The 15,721-nt window shown below is 38.4% G+C and overlaps 1 protein-coding gene across 6 annotated transcripts in view; it reads right to left on the bottom strand.

Annotated features, from left to right (window-relative positions):
- BICC1 (BicC family RNA binding protein 1) overlaps nucleotides 1-15,721 on the bottom strand; it is a 335,063-nt gene that overhangs the window by 268,854 nt on the left and 50,488 nt on the right. The window contains exon 1 of one of the 6 annotated variants that reach the window (XM_021072804.1): nucleotides 12,651-13,018. The exons of the other annotated variants lie outside the window; for them this stretch is intronic. The gene's annotated coding sequence lies outside the window, so the exon portion shown is untranslated. Of the gene's footprint in view, nucleotides 1-12,650; nucleotides 13,019-15,721 lie in introns of those variants that run through there. 6 annotated transcript variants of the gene reach the window in all.

Here is a 15,721-nt window from a genome sequence, read left to right as displayed (position 1 = left end):
GAGAATGTCTCGAGAGTACTTTTTTCCGGCGAAGGCTGTTGATAGCGATTCTGCACCAACTGGCAGTGAGAAAGTAAGTTCCGTTCCTGATGTCCCTGGCCACTTCCTGGTCAAACTTGAGAAATCCATTATTATGACGAGATTCTCCCCTGAAAAAAAGTGTTTCACTTTCTGTACTGCTAGGGCTTTGTAAAACACAGGAACACTGTTTATTGGAGTGGGGAATTACATCCCTGGGCACAGCTGAGTTTTTACGAACTAATTCCTCTAAATTTGAAGAAGTCTCTTATTTTTTAACCAACTACCTCAAGATTTCATTCTAGGCAGTTTTGACAACCTCTAAACTATAAGTTTAAAAATTCAAGTCCTGAAGTCAGTATTCATTTACTTATTCACTCATTCTTTCCTTCTTTTGTCCTTTTAGTTAGCATGTACTGCATTCCATGTTGGATTTTTTTTTTGTTCCTTTTTTTCCTTTCTTTTTTTTCTTTTTTAGGGCCATACTGCAGCATATGGAAGTTCCCAGGCTATGGGAAGAATTGGAGCTGCAGCCGCCTGCCAACACCACAGCAACAGCAACTCGGGATCCAAGATATGTCTGCAACCTATACCACAGCTCATGGCAATGTAAGATCTTTAACCCACTGAGAGAGGCCAGGGATCGAACCCACACTCTCATGGATACTAGTCAGACTTGTTACTGCTGAGCCACAATGGGAACTCCCGATGTTGGATTTTAAAATATAAGAGATACAGTTCTGCCCTCCAAAAACCTCACTGTTTGGGGGGTATATTAGTTTCCTATTGCTGCATAACAAATTGCCACAAACTCAGTGGCTTAAAACAACACAAATTTATGATCCAGCCGTTCCGGAGGTCAGAAATCCCAAATGGGTCTTACAGGCTAAAATCAGTGCTGGCAGGGCCAAGTTCCTTCCGGAGGCTCAAGGGAGAAGCATTCCCTTGCCTTTTCCAGTTACTAGAGCCCATCCACATTCCTTGGCTCACGGCCTCTCCCTTCATCTTCAAAAGTCTATCATTCCAACCTCTGCGTCTATCCTCCCACCTCCTTCTCTGTTACTATGACCTTTCTTCTTACGAGGACCCTGATGTGACACGTGCCACTGGTTAATCCAGGACAATCTTCCCAGCTCAAGACCTCTCCTTTAATCACACCTACAAAGTCCCTTGGCCACACATGGTAATACAGCCCCAGGTCTGGGGATTAGGACACAGATGTCTTTGGGGAGCCAGTATTCAGCCTCCCATAAAGAGATGGATGGAAATAAAACCATGAATCTCAGCAAGAGATTCTACCCTTTATTCTTTCAGGTCTATCTCTGAACTGCACCGACTTTTAACAAAATTAACAAGCCTGGTTACCTGCTAAACCACGTCACAGCACAGTGACCGACAATGTAGAAGAAAGGAAGACATGTTAGGGTCCTAACTGTAGGATACTTATTAACATCAGAACGGAGACCTAAAAATAAAAAGGCAGACATGCTACAGTAAACAATTATAATCTTAAAAAAGAAAGAAAGAAAGAAAGTTGGTGTATTCAAGAAGGCAGAAAAGTGTAAAAAGAATTTTAGAAGTGGAGTTCCCGTCATGTCTCAGCAGTAACAAACCCGGCTCGTATCCATGAGGACACGAGTTCAATCCCTGGCCTTGCCTCAGTGGTTTAAGGACCTGGCTCTGCTGTGAGCTGCAGTGTAGGTTACAGACAAGGCTCAAATCCCGAGTGGCTGTGGCAGTGCGTGGGCAGGCAGCTGCAGCTCAGATTCGACCTCTAGCCTAGGAACATCCATATGCTGTGAGTGTGGCCCTGAAAAGCAAAAACAAAAAAAAAGAAAAGAAAAGAAAAAGAAAGGCAAAAAAAAAGAAATAAAGTATATTCTTCAAAAAAAATAATTTTAGAAGCATTTAAAGTTTTAAGTGTTTTACAGTATGTTCAAACTGATACTGATTTTTGAAGTACATAAGCATATGTATATAGTCACAGAAAAAAGTGTAAAGACAGAGGAGTTCCCTGGTGGCTCAGCAGGTTAAGGATCTGGCATTGTCATTGCTATGCCTCTGGTTCCAGCTGTGGCTCAGGTTAGATCCCTGGCCTGGGAACTTTGCATACTACAGGCACAGCCAAAAAAAAAAGATATAAAGATTAAAACCAAGGATTAACAGTGATGATCACTAAAAAGTATTGCTGAAGAGTTAAGATAGAGGTGCTTTTATTTTTCACCTACCCTTTCTTTAAACTCTTTCTATAATGAACATATATTATCTTCACACTCAGAAAAACATATGCTGAAATTATTTTAATGATTTGGTGGGTAAAACTATAGGCTTCGGTTCTCTGGAAATATTTAATTAAATTAGAATACTCCTTTCTGGAGTTCCCATCGTGGCTCAGTGGTTAATGAATATGACTAGGAACCATGAGGTTGCGGGTTCAATCCCTGGCCTTGCTCAGTGGGTTAAGGATCCAGCGTTGCCACGAGCTGTAGTATAGGTTGTGGACGTGGCTCGGATCTGGCATTGCTGTGGCATAGGCCGGCGGCTACAGCTCTGATTAGACCCCTAGCCTGGGAACCTCCACATGCCATGGGTGTGGCCCTAGAAAAGACAAGAAGACAAAAAAAAAAAAAAATACCCCTTTCTGCTATGTAAGGCCACAATTGTTCATTAACTGTTTTTATTTATTAATTAAAGCTTTGTTCTATAATGTTACCAGGCAACATTCTGATTATTAATTGACCCTTCCAGGTTCAGGGAAATCAATGTCCTACAATTAGTACTTTAATCACTGACCATCTCTAGATTTTTTAAATGTATTTTAACATGACTAATATCAGGCTTGTGTACACATGCATACATAATATTTAACAGTTGATATTTGTAACTTACAAAGTCAATTGATAGATATGATTCAAAGAAGAGCAACAAGGGTAAGCTTAGCATTAGTATATTCACACCCCCCAAAAGATAATAAAATCAATATCCTAAGTTTTCACCGGTTGAAATTTCATTCACATATGGACACTTGGCCACTCACAGGGAATACTAAACAGCACATTTCTCATGCATTTTTTTTTATCATTCTTGTTTTATGGGGGATAGAAGGAGGTAGAAGAAGAGAGGGGGAAAAAGGAAGAAAAACAGGAAAAGGAGAAAAATAAAAGACAAAGGAAAGAGGAAAAATCAAGGTTTGCCCTGGATACCTATCTGGACCAGCATCAGACTGCAGCCCCTCATTTTAAAAACACCATCAAGATTCTTCTTTCATGGATTAGTCAAAGAAGACAGGAGGAAAAGAGGTTTTGCTCAGCATCCATTCGAGATTCCCAAACTCCTTCGATCCTGCAATCCTTGACTGCAAGCCCTTGGAGGTGAGAGCCTGGGTTCATCCTGGTCACAATGTCCCTGGGATCGGGGACATTAAGAGACACATGATAGAGGTCCCACACAGGCACTTGTCTCCTGAGATAGCACATATTAAGCAGCAAGGCCAATAAAATCCTAAATTTAAAAATGTATCTTTCTACTATGTGATCCAGCAATCTGACTTCTGGGTATATATCCAAAGCAAATAAACATAAGATATTAAAGAGCTGTCTGCACTCCCATGTTCACTCCAGCATTCACATATAAAATGGAATATTTTTCAGCCTTAAGGAAATTCTGCTGTTTGGGATGTGGATGGACCTTGAGGGCATTATGCTAAGTGAAATAATTCAGAGAAATACAAATACTGTATAAGATCACATATATATGGAATTTAAGAGACAAAGTCATAGAACCAGAAAATAGGATGACTGGGGTGGCGGGGAGGGATGGGCTGGGGGGGTTGGGATGGAAATGTTCTAAAATTAGGTTATGACGATGGCTGTACAACTATATAAGACAGACTGAATTTTTTTTAAATAAAATATATTTTAAAAGTAGAATGATGGATACCAGGGTCTAGGGGTAGGGGAAATAGGGAGATGTTTGCAAAGAGTACAGACTTTGCAGTTCTAAGATGGGGACTGAACATATGAAATGACAGTTATAGTTAATACTGCATTATACACCTGAAGTTTCTACAAGGGAAAACCTTAGATGTTCTCACCACAAAAAAGAAATGGTAATTACATGACATGGAAGTATTAGCTATGGTGGTAATCACTTTGCAATATATAAGTACATTAAATCAACACCTTGTACACCTTAAACTTATACAATGTTATACATCAATTAAATCTCAATAAAGCTGAGGGGGGGAAGCATCTTTCTATTAATTTGCAAATTATTCACCTTATACCTCAAGAACATAAACAGAATGTTCATGTTATATCCAGGAGATGAAATCAGTAACTCTGAAAAGTGCGGGAAGGTTTGGCTTATAATAAAATGAGGCAAAAACTGCACATATATGAACCAGATAAGCATCAGAAGAAGGTGTCAGAAGTGCCTGGCACCCAGATTCTTAAATAGTTCCTTCTTTCCTATTCCCCTTTCCTGCCAATACTATTTAAAATGGAAAGGACTGGAGTTCCCATTGTGGCACAGCAGAAACGAATCTGACTAGTATCCATAAGGATGCAGGTTCGATCCCTGGCCTCACTTAGTGGGTCAGGGATCTGGCGTTGTTGTGAGCTGTGGTGTAGGTTGAAGGTGTGGCTCAGATCCCCCACTGCTGTGGCTGTAGTGTAAGCCAGTGGCTACAGCTCCGATTGGACCCCTAGCCTGGGAACCTCCATATGCCATGGGTGCAACACTAAAAAGCAATAAAATAAAATAAAATGGAAAGGACAAAATTATACACAACAGTATGTATTTCATAGATCCCCTTTAATTATTCCTAAAAGTACACCACTTCATAGGTTTTTCTTCAACAGCCACAGCCATCTACTCCACATTTACTAAAGTAATATAAAATGGTTATTACAGCCCATTTTTATAAAGCCGTGGAACTTTCATACAGACCAGTTCAAGACCACAGTTGACACACCAGTGCTCCCCTGGATGAGGCTACAAGACCTCTATGACAATGAATGAGGGCATTAGAACTGCCAATAGTTGCCTCTACCAGTCCAAGGAGGGAAGAGATAGCAATAGCATAATATCCTGGGTCAAAGAGTCAGCCATTTGTGAGTGGGGTGATCTGAGGTTCAGCTTCCTGTGACCCCACTGAGGGTCAGGTCCCTCATCTGTCACAACTGCTGCAGGTGCTCCTACATGTGCATGTAACAACTGCTGCATGTGCTTTTCAGATGATCAATAGGAAGTGCCTGCCACCTGCAAAGCCAAGGACAGCCCCAGCAGTTCAAATGCTACACTCGGCACTTCTGGCCTCTCTCAGGGAACCCAAAGCATTTTCTCATTTATGGACTTGATTTACAGCCACGGCAAATAAACAATAACGGAGAGCAAAGCACTTTGTGAAAGACTTTGCTTCAAAACCATTTAATTTTTTAACAGCCCACAGAGAGAAAGGCAAAAGGAAGACTAAAAAGGATCCCAAATTACTATGCTATATCTAGTATACAGCAAAAGTATAAAGCTAAAACAAAGAGATTTTTAATTGAAATCACCTTAAAATATGTCAGCTTTCCCTCACCTCAAACTTTGATCCCAAGCTATCACAAAATAGCGTGAGCTTTTATTTTTTCTATTTGAAAGCCAAAAGCAAAAGCTATGTCAAATAAAATGTGGAACAGGAATCTATTAGTAATTAAATATATGCATTTGGGTGTTTAAAATACACAACCTCTTTCTTATATCTAACAGGAAAAATTTTGGCCAACTGTTTTCTAAGAAATTTTAATAACTTCAACACATAACTAAAAATTTTATCACATATAAAAATGCAATCCAAAGAAAATTATTTGTTTGCTGTCGCTAAGAGACACCAAAGGAAACTTGAAAACACTCCATTGTTTCTGAATTTAAAGCTCATGTATTCCAGAAAATAGTTAATACAACTCATGCAATGGGTGCACTTCAATACTATTTCTTTTATTTTTTATTTTTTTTAATATTCTTTGCTTTAATGAGATTGTTCTCATTTTCTTTCAGTCTTTTGGTTTTGTTTTTGTTTTGTTTTGTTTTTGTCTTTTTGTCTTTTTAGGGCCACACCAGCGGCTTACAGAAAGTTCCCAGGCTAGGGATCGAATCGGAGCTGTAGCCACTGGCCTACACCACAGCCACAGCAACAGGGGATTCAAGCCACGTCTGTGACCTACACCACAGCTCACAGCAAAGCCAGATCCTTAACCCACTGAGCGAGGCCAGGGACTGAACCCATGTCATCATGGATAGGAATCAGGTTCGTTAACCACTGAGCCACAATGAGAACTCCCTATTATTTTCTTAAAAACACCCCAAGTGGGAGTTCCTTGGTGTCCTAGCAGTTAGGAATCCATGTGGTCACTGCTGCGGTGCAGGTTCAATCCCTGGCCCAAGAACTTCTACATGCCACAGGTGTGGAAGTCACCAAAAGTGAATAAGTATGCTATCATTTCTCAGTTTTTTAAATCATTTAAAACTCAAAGTTTAATGCATTTCCACATTATGACTGAACTCTGAAGATTTCTACTGTATTTTATAGGCCTTCCGATAAGTCATCATCAGTTATCATAAATATACAAAGACATCATTTTTTCAAGCCCCAAATAAGATAATAAAAGTCTGGATGTTTTCATTAAACAAGATGCATTATGAAGTTACCAACAACAACAAAGAAATCCTAAGAAAGTTGCTTGGAGATGATTAAGATCTCATGGGCAAGAGACATCCTTTCCCACCCAAGATGGAGAAACAAGGACCAGATTTATTCACACACTTGAACAACTCAAAAGTAGGAGTGGGGGAGAGGTAGAACCACTATGGAAAACAGTAGGGAGGTTCCTCAGAAAATTAAATACGTAACTACCGTATGATCTAGTAATCCCACTCCTGGGCATATATCTGGACAAAACTACAACTCAAAAAGATACATGCACCCCCATGTTCATAGCAGCACAACATCTAAGACATAGAAGCAAACTAAATGTTCATCAACAGATGAATGGATACAGAAGATGTGGTACATATACACAGTGGAATACTACTCAGCCATAAAAAAGAACAAGATAATGCCATTTGCAGCAACATGGATACTGCTAGAGATTATCGTATTAAGTGAAGTAAGTCAGAAAAAGACAAATACCATATGATATCACTGTTACATTCAACCTAAAATATGGCATAAATGAACCTATCTACAGAATAGAAACAGACTCACAGACATAGAGAACAGACTTGTGGTTGCCAAGGGGGAGGTGGGAGGGAATGGGATGGATGGGTAATTTGGGGTGGGGAGATGGAAACTATTAATTTAGAATGGATAAGCAATGAGGTCTTAATGTACAGCACAAGGAACTGTATCTAATCTCTTGGGACAGAACACAATGGAAGACAGAGAAAAAGAATATGTGTGACTGGTCCACTTTGCTGTGCAGTAGAAATAGGCACAACATTGAAATAAAGTATAATAAAAAAAATTTAGGTGGAAAAGTATTTTAAACAATGGTTTTAAAACACTGGACACTGAGCACCAAAAAAGACAGTGATTCCCAAGAGACAGGTAATGAGCAACATAGCCACGTGAAGCTTAGATAGAATTTGTCTAAAGAGAATTTCTAGTCTGTGGCCCAAAGAAAAGGGAGCCAAGCAGAGACTGGTGTTCTCCCAGAGTCAAGTTCAAGGAGGCCAAGATGCCTAAAGTTTACAGGGCAGAGCACCAGAGAGGAGAAGGCTGCAAAGACAGAGAACCCTGGAGGTGCAAAGGTTCCCCCTCAGTCTTCAGCTGACCAACCCATGTGTGTGAGGAAACTACCCAAGAACCACCTGAAAAGATGAGAGGAAATAATCCCCAAAGTCTACACAGGTTGGAAATTATTCCTTCTGTTCCCACTAATCAGAGTGGAAGACCTCATAATTAACAGGACATTGGGTAGAGTATTTACAAGGGTTTTACCTCAGTAGGAGGTAGAATTAGAGCAACAGGTAAATGCTGCTCTGGTTCTACCTAAGAAAGCTTAAAAGCAAGACATGAAAAGGTCAAACCCTCTCCATGTGACTTAGCTGCATCCCATAACAAAGTTCAAGAATACAAAAATTTTCAGCATCCACCAAGATAAAATTCACAATGTCTAGCATCTAATCAAAACCTACTTGACATGTAAAGAAGCAGGAAAATACAACCATAGTAAGTAGATAAGTCAATTAGGAAAAGTGACCTGGAACTAGTACCAACATGTAAGAATTAGCAGACAAGTTTACAAAAAGCACTTACTGTGTGTTCAAAAAGCTCGAGGAAAATTTGAAAATTTTAAGATATTCAAAAGATCCTTACTGAACTTCTAGAGACAAAAACTACAATATCTGGGGGTGAAACACACATTGGATGGGACTAACAGAACATGAAACACTCATAGACTGTCAACTCCATCAGTATTCTCTAAGAATTATTTCTTTCTTTTTTTTTTTTTTTTTTTTTTTTCCTTTTTCTGTGGCACCCATGTCATGTGAAAGTTCCTGGACCAGTGATCAAATCCAAGCTGCATCTGCAACCTATGCTACAGCTGAGGCAACACCGGATCATTAACCCACTGTACCACATTGGGAACTCCCTGTAAGTATTATTTCTTGATAAATCTCTTTTCCCTTTCATACTCTTAACCAATTTATGGGGGGGGGGAGTTAGTAGATTTAAAGAAATGGAGACTAAAATGAAACAGTGGTAAAAAAAAAAAAAAAGTACTGGAAAAAAAATGAACAGAGCATCAGTGAGCTGTGGAATAACTTCAAACAGTCTAATATGCATGTAAATGGAGTCCCCAAAGGAGGAGGAACAGGAAAAAAAATTGAAGAAATAAGGTTTGAAATTTTTCTGAAATGAAAAAACTGTAAATGTATAAATTTAAGAAGCTCAAAGAACTCCAAGCATAAGACATCAATAAAACACAGACATATACATCACCAAATTGCTGAAGACTAGTGTTCAAGAGAAAATCTTTAGAACAAGTAAAGAAAAAAAAATACACATTATTTATAGAGAAACAAAAAATATTGATCACCAGTTTCTCACTAGAGACAAAGCCGGAAAATGGAACATCTTTAATGTAATGAAAGGAAAAAAAAAAAAAAAGGTCAACCTCTATTTATGCAACGACAGTATCTTTCAAAAATGAAGGCAAGAGTTCCTGTTGTGGCAGGAAGAAACGAATCCAAAGAAACAGAATCCGACTAGGAACCATGAGATTGCAGGTTCTATCCCTGGCCTTGCTCAGTGGGTTAATGATCTTGCATTGCTGTGGCTGTGGTATAGGCCGACAGTTATAGCTCCGATTCAACCACTAGCATGGGAACTTTCCATATGCCATGGGTGCAGGCCTAAAAAAAAAAAAGGGCAAAACAAAAAACAAAAAAAAAAAAAAATGAAGGCAAAATAAAACTATTTAAGGGTAAAAATGTTTTTTAAAAATTCTTCAAACAGAAGAAAAATAATTACCCAGGATAATCTCCCTATTTCAAAAGCCTTAACTTAATCTCATCTAAGTACCTTCTGTCATGTGAAGGTGACAGTCACAGGGCCCAGAAGAAGGACATGTACATTTCTGTGGGAGCTCTTACTCTACTACACACTCCATATGAAGAAATATCTAAAAACGTTATGCTGAAAAATAATAATGCAAGTAAATAAATATGATTTTAAAAAACAAAACAGAAACTGAGCATGACTGAAAGAGACACATGAGAAAAATTGAGACTCCTTTTGGACTTTGAAATCTGGAACTGTTTCCTTTGACCTGCAGATTTAGTAATTTAATTTTTTTTTGTCTTTTTTTTTTTTTTAAGGGCCACACCCGTGGCATATGGAGGTTCCCGGCTAGGGTCTAATTGGAGCTGTAGCCACCGGCCTACACCACAGCCACGGCAACACCAGATCTGAGCCGTGTCTGCAACCTATACCACAGCTCATGGCAACGCTGGATCCTTAACCCACTGAGTGAGGCCAGGGATCAAACCCGAAACCTCATGGTTCCTAGTCAAATTCATTTCTGCTGTGCCACAACAGGAACTCCAGATTTAGTCATTTAAGATTATCATCTTTTTATTTTCCTTTTTTTTTTTTTTTTGCCACACCCAAGGCATGCAGAATTTCCCAGGCCAGGGATCGAACGTGTACTGCAGCAGTGATAACATTGGATCCTTAACCACTAGGCCACCAGAGAACTCCAAGATTGTGTTTTTCTTAACCACTCTAAGCATACTACTTGATGCTGCAGCAAACAATATTAATGTATTTATAATACTGCACATGCTGTTTTTTTAAAAAGAACTCACAAGCAATCAAAGAAAGTGATTTGAAAAAAACCAGGCCCTTGCCTCCCTGCATCAAGTGCTCTATCAATCAAACTAATTTAAGGACAAACTGAAATTAAACTAACTTCCCTCTATGTTAATATTCTGTAGGTAATATTTCTTGAGAATTTTTTCTTTTCATACTCTTAACTGATTTGCAAACTTTTATGCTAAGTGGATTTATGACACATCAGGAATTTCAGTAACTCTAACATACATTTTTTTCCTTCCATGAAATGCTTCAGTTCATGACCAAATTGACCTTCTGTAACATTTTAGAATTAGTAATGCAACATCAGAATTTGAGAAGATGCAAATGAGTTAAATTAATTTTTTTCTACTTGCATGCATATACCCATGCTGGCAAAAATCAGCATCAAGGCTTCCCATTCAGCAGTAAAGTCACATTTTTAACACAACCTGGGAGGTATAACTTTCATCCCAAGTTAGTCATTCATTATAATATTAACCATCCCCCAACACATCAAAAAGGAAGTTCCACATCGTACAAATAGGCTTTCTCATTCTATAATTTATAAATTATCTAAATAACCATCATTAAACAAATACATGAAAGACATTGCTAAAAACATACAATTTAATATTACTTCTCTATCCAAACACTACCTAACTGGGAATGACCATCCTGACCCTTAGGGCAGAACATCATTTGAAGCAAAAAAGGACTATTTGCAGAACTAATTCTCTTTAGGGGTAACACCAGCAGTGAAATATTTCACTTGACTCTCCTCCAACCCAAGTTCGGGACTCTTTAAAAACCAACATCAGGCCTTTGAAGCCTCTGTGTTTGTTCACCAACTTCATCTATTTCCATGTAATGATTAAAAACCCTGTTTAACAGAGGCCGAGCCCATCTGGCCATCGTTTGAGTTCCAGAGATGCCAGGCCCACATTTAGTTTCACATGAGAGACCTCACTGACACATATTTTTCAAGCACTCACTGAAATTCCCTTACCCAGGACTGCTAATCATTATCATGAGAAGAGATGAGAATGCTGATGGGCTCGCTGAAAATTAACTGACTCCACATACCGAGAACCTCGTTACCTGGACCTCAGCTTCCCTTTTTTTGATCTTGATGATCACAAGAGAAAACGTGCCTCTTTACACTGATGTTTTTAGGACTCCTGCTGGGATTACTGATGACTTTCTAACCAACCCTCTCCCTGACACTACACAAAAGCCATGCTGCTAAGGAGTAGTTGACTCAAATAGAAATATCTAGGGCCACAGGTTGCAATTTGCAGTATGCTACTCATGTCCTAGAGCCAACCACCTCAAAAACAGTCCAACAACCTCCATTCTTTTCAACCGTAAAATAGAATCCTGATGTCTGTGACACTGTCACAGCAACGGAAATCCAGTTTCAGAAGTTTGCACCATCGAAAGATGATTCAAACAAAAATATGCTTTTAAAAATCTCAAAAATGCACTTTTCCCAAGTAATTATTCTAGAGCTAAACAATTTTAACAGAAATAATTATTTCCTCCCCAACTATGTGTGTTACTTATTCTTTCTTCTTTTACTTTTGAAAGGACTCTGAAGTATCTATCACAAAATCTGGACAAACATGCAAACTGAAAATAATGAATTCAGAGTTTACACATTTAGTGTTGTTCTTGATCAGACACAAAGCCAAAACAGAAACAAACATAATAGAATCAAGATTATAAGGAAATAAAATAGTATAATGATGTGCATTATAGGAAATTAAGTAGATTCACATAGAATTTATACCAAAGCTACATATAATTCTAACAAAGCTAGAGAAGAAAAAAACCCACATGTAATTCATATAAGAACTTTAATAAAAGTCAGATAGTTAAGCCAACATTAAAATTAAATTTTAAAAATTAGGTCCTTTGTTTTTGGTATATCAAATGTTCGTATTTTATGGGTCCAAAGCACAAAGTAATTCTTATCCTTATATGCTGCTCTAGCAAACAAACCAACATTTTATCTTATTCTTGGCCCTTTCTTTATACTTTCAAAACTACTGCTATTTAGGGTTGCATCACAAGAAAAGCAAACAAAAAGAGTAGAAAATTCAGAAACTGAACAATAAGAATGCCTGTTTGAGATATTTACAATGACTGCTGCATTTAAAAAAGAGCATCTATATACTTCAGGCTCTTTGTAAAAACTATAAAACTTCAGAATCTTTATAAAAAATATAAAAACTGAAACAATTAAGTTCAACTGTAAGAGCTTAAAATTTTCTAATTTTCACCTTACCTTTGTGTGTAGTAAGACGAAAAAAGAAGACGGGATTTAGAGCCTAGAGATTTAAATTCTACTCAGGGTTCGAAAATAAACTAGGTAAGCTAACTTGAGCTAATCCTTTAAACTATGCCCTCTGAACCTCAGCCTTCCTTAACTACGGAATTATTATGCTCTCAACAAATCTCCACATAATTCCAATAAGGAATTAGCAATTCTGATTCTAATAAGGGATTAACAACTCTGATTCATTCAATTCCTGCCTTCCACTCACCACCCAATAAGAAACCTGTCCATTAAAATGTCAAGAAAATTCATTTTAATACTAGCTGTTTTTAAAAATCACATAGTAAAATTTTCAATTTTTTTTCTTTTTACAGCCACATCTGAGGCATATGGAAGTTCCTGGGCTAGGGGTCAAATTGGAGCTGCTGCTGCCAGCCTAGGTGACAACCACAGAAACAACAGATCCAAGCTGCATCTGTGACCTATACCCCAGCTTGCGGCAATGCTGGATAATTAACCCACTGAGCAAGGCCAGGGATCAAACCCATATCTTCATGGAGGCTATGTCAGGTTCTTAAGCTATTGAACCACAATGGGAACTCCCTTAAAAAAAAAAAAAAGAAAGAAAAAAACCCTTACTGTAAGCCATTCAACATAGCCCAAATTCAAATATAAATTATTTAATGTTTTAATTCTATAGGTCAGCATTCCCCTCAAATCCTGAAAGTAACCAAGAAGCTAAAACTGTTTTCTCATGAGGAGTGAACTCCCTCTCATCCAGACCCAGTAGACTGACACATGCAAATTTCTTACAATGTCTGTACTTTATTTGCAAAACTTCTAAAAAGCTAACCTTGAAAATGACACAGAAGTTTTAGCATACAAAATGAGCACGATCTTTTTTTTTTGTAAGGTTTTTTTTTTCCCCTCTGGCTGCACCCATGCCATGGGGAAGTTCCCAGGCCAGCAATCAAACCAGCGCCACAGCAGCTATCTGAGCTGCTACACTGAAAACGCCATGGGATCTTTAACCTGAGGCACCACAAGGGAACTCCAAGCCTACTAATTCCTTTTTTTTTTTTTTGTCTTTTTTTTTTTTGTCTTTTTGCCATTTCTTGGGCCGCTCCCACAGCATATGGAGTTTCCCAGGCTAGGGGTTGAATCGGAGCTGTAGCCACCAGCCTACACCACAGCCACCGCAACGCTGGATCTGAGCCACGTCTGCAACCTACACCACAGCTCACAGCAACGCCACATCCTTAACCCACTGAGCAAGGCCAGGGATCGAACTCGCAACCTCATGGTTCCTAGTCGGATTTGTTAACCACTGCGCCACAACGGGAACTCCCAAGCATGCTAATTCTTGGTATTCATTAAATGAAGCTAAAAATAGAGGGCCCCACTCCCCCAAAATTATTTGTCTTGATATGATTTATAAATTTTTTCAGAACATTAATTTCTGAAATTGACTTACACTGTGCTCTTTCCACTAGACATCTGTATTTTCCTTAATTTCCCATGCTGCTGTAACAAATTACCATAAACCGAATGGCTTAAAACAACATAAACTTACAATCTTACAGTTTTCAAGGCCAGAAGTCCAAGACGGGTTTTACTGGGCTAAAATCAAAGGGTTGGCAGGGTTGCATTCCTTCTGGAAGCTCTAGTGGAGAACCTCTTCCTTTGCCTTTTCCAGCTCCTGGGAGCTACCCACATTCCTTGGCTCCTGGTCTCCTCCATCTTTAAAGCCAACCAGGGTCAGCTGAGTTTTCTGGCACTGGGTCCCCCCACTCTCCTGCCTCCCTGTTTCACTCATACCATGTGATTACAATGGGTTCACCTAGATAATCCATGGTAATCCCCCTATTTCAAGGCCAGCTGTTTAGCAAACTTAATTCCATCTGTATCCCTAACTTTCCCTTGCCATGATAACATGTTCACAGGTTCTAGGGGTTAGGATGTGGACAACTTTAGGAGATTGTTGTCCTACTACAATATCTATTATCTACTTGTTGAGAAAGACTATTGACAAGAGAGTAAGATGGACAAGCCCTGTGGGGGTCAACTTAATGGGGATGACAAAAAATAAAACTATGACTCATTGGGAAAAAATATAAATACAGGAACACTTAGCAACAAAAGGCATATGTACAGGGCATATTTTTATTTATAATTGAAAGTACAGCCGGCTGAAGCCTCATGCTGTTAGAACATTATTGAACATACTTGAATATTACTGAACATTATTTCGAGGAAAGAGCTAGTATGATATGCCACAAGGAATGAGGTCATTATCAATCAGAATTTTAGAAACGATGGGATCTTAAGAGATCATCTAGTCACTGAAATTAGTGGTCCACTGAGACCCAGAAGAATTATCACTTTCTAAAATCTCTTGGTAAGGTAATTTCAGAAATAGGCCTTTAACCCAATTTTGTGATTTCCAGCCCAAATATTATATGAGATAGCACAAAGACTACATTGAGTTCAGTACAATGTGTTTAAGAAATGAGGAAAGTGTAATTACACTTTGAGCATACTAACTACAGATTTTTCCAATTATAGGTTCTGCCCAATGCTTAAATAGTCAGAATGTTTAGCTATTTGGCAAATTCACCTTTGTACAATAATCTGTTGCTCAAGGATGTTATAAATGAGACATCATATTTCATTCATCCAGTTTACATTACATCACTGAGATCTCTTTCACCTGAGACAACAAGCAAGTCCCAGGTGGAAGAGATACAGAAATGAAGAGCAAAGTCCTGTTCTCAAAGATCTTCAATTCTTGCGAAGAATCAGGCGAACAGGAAAAAAAAAAAAAAAAAAAGTAAATAAGTGTATCTATCACCTGTCAGAGAGAGATTGTATTTACTATCATAGGGATATGAAGGAAGACTAGAGCCGTACATTTTCAATATCACTTGAAAACAAATACAATGTGCCATGCTCAGGGTTTATGACAAGATGTCTTATGTTTTATAAAAAGATGTTTATGAAAAGATCTAATGTTTTTGTTGCTGTTGTTGTTTTGGGGTTTTTTTTAATGGCTGAACCCACAGCATATGCAAGTTTCCAGG

Source organism: Sus scrofa, chromosome 14 (assembly GCF_000003025.6).
Source record: "Sus scrofa isolate TJ Tabasco breed Duroc chromosome 14, Sscrofa11.1, whole genome shotgun sequence".
NCBI lineage: Eukaryota > Metazoa > Chordata > Mammalia > Artiodactyla > Suidae > Sus > Sus scrofa.
Note: the sequence above shows the minus strand (reverse complement) of the source record. Positions and strands in the feature narration are given on the sequence as shown.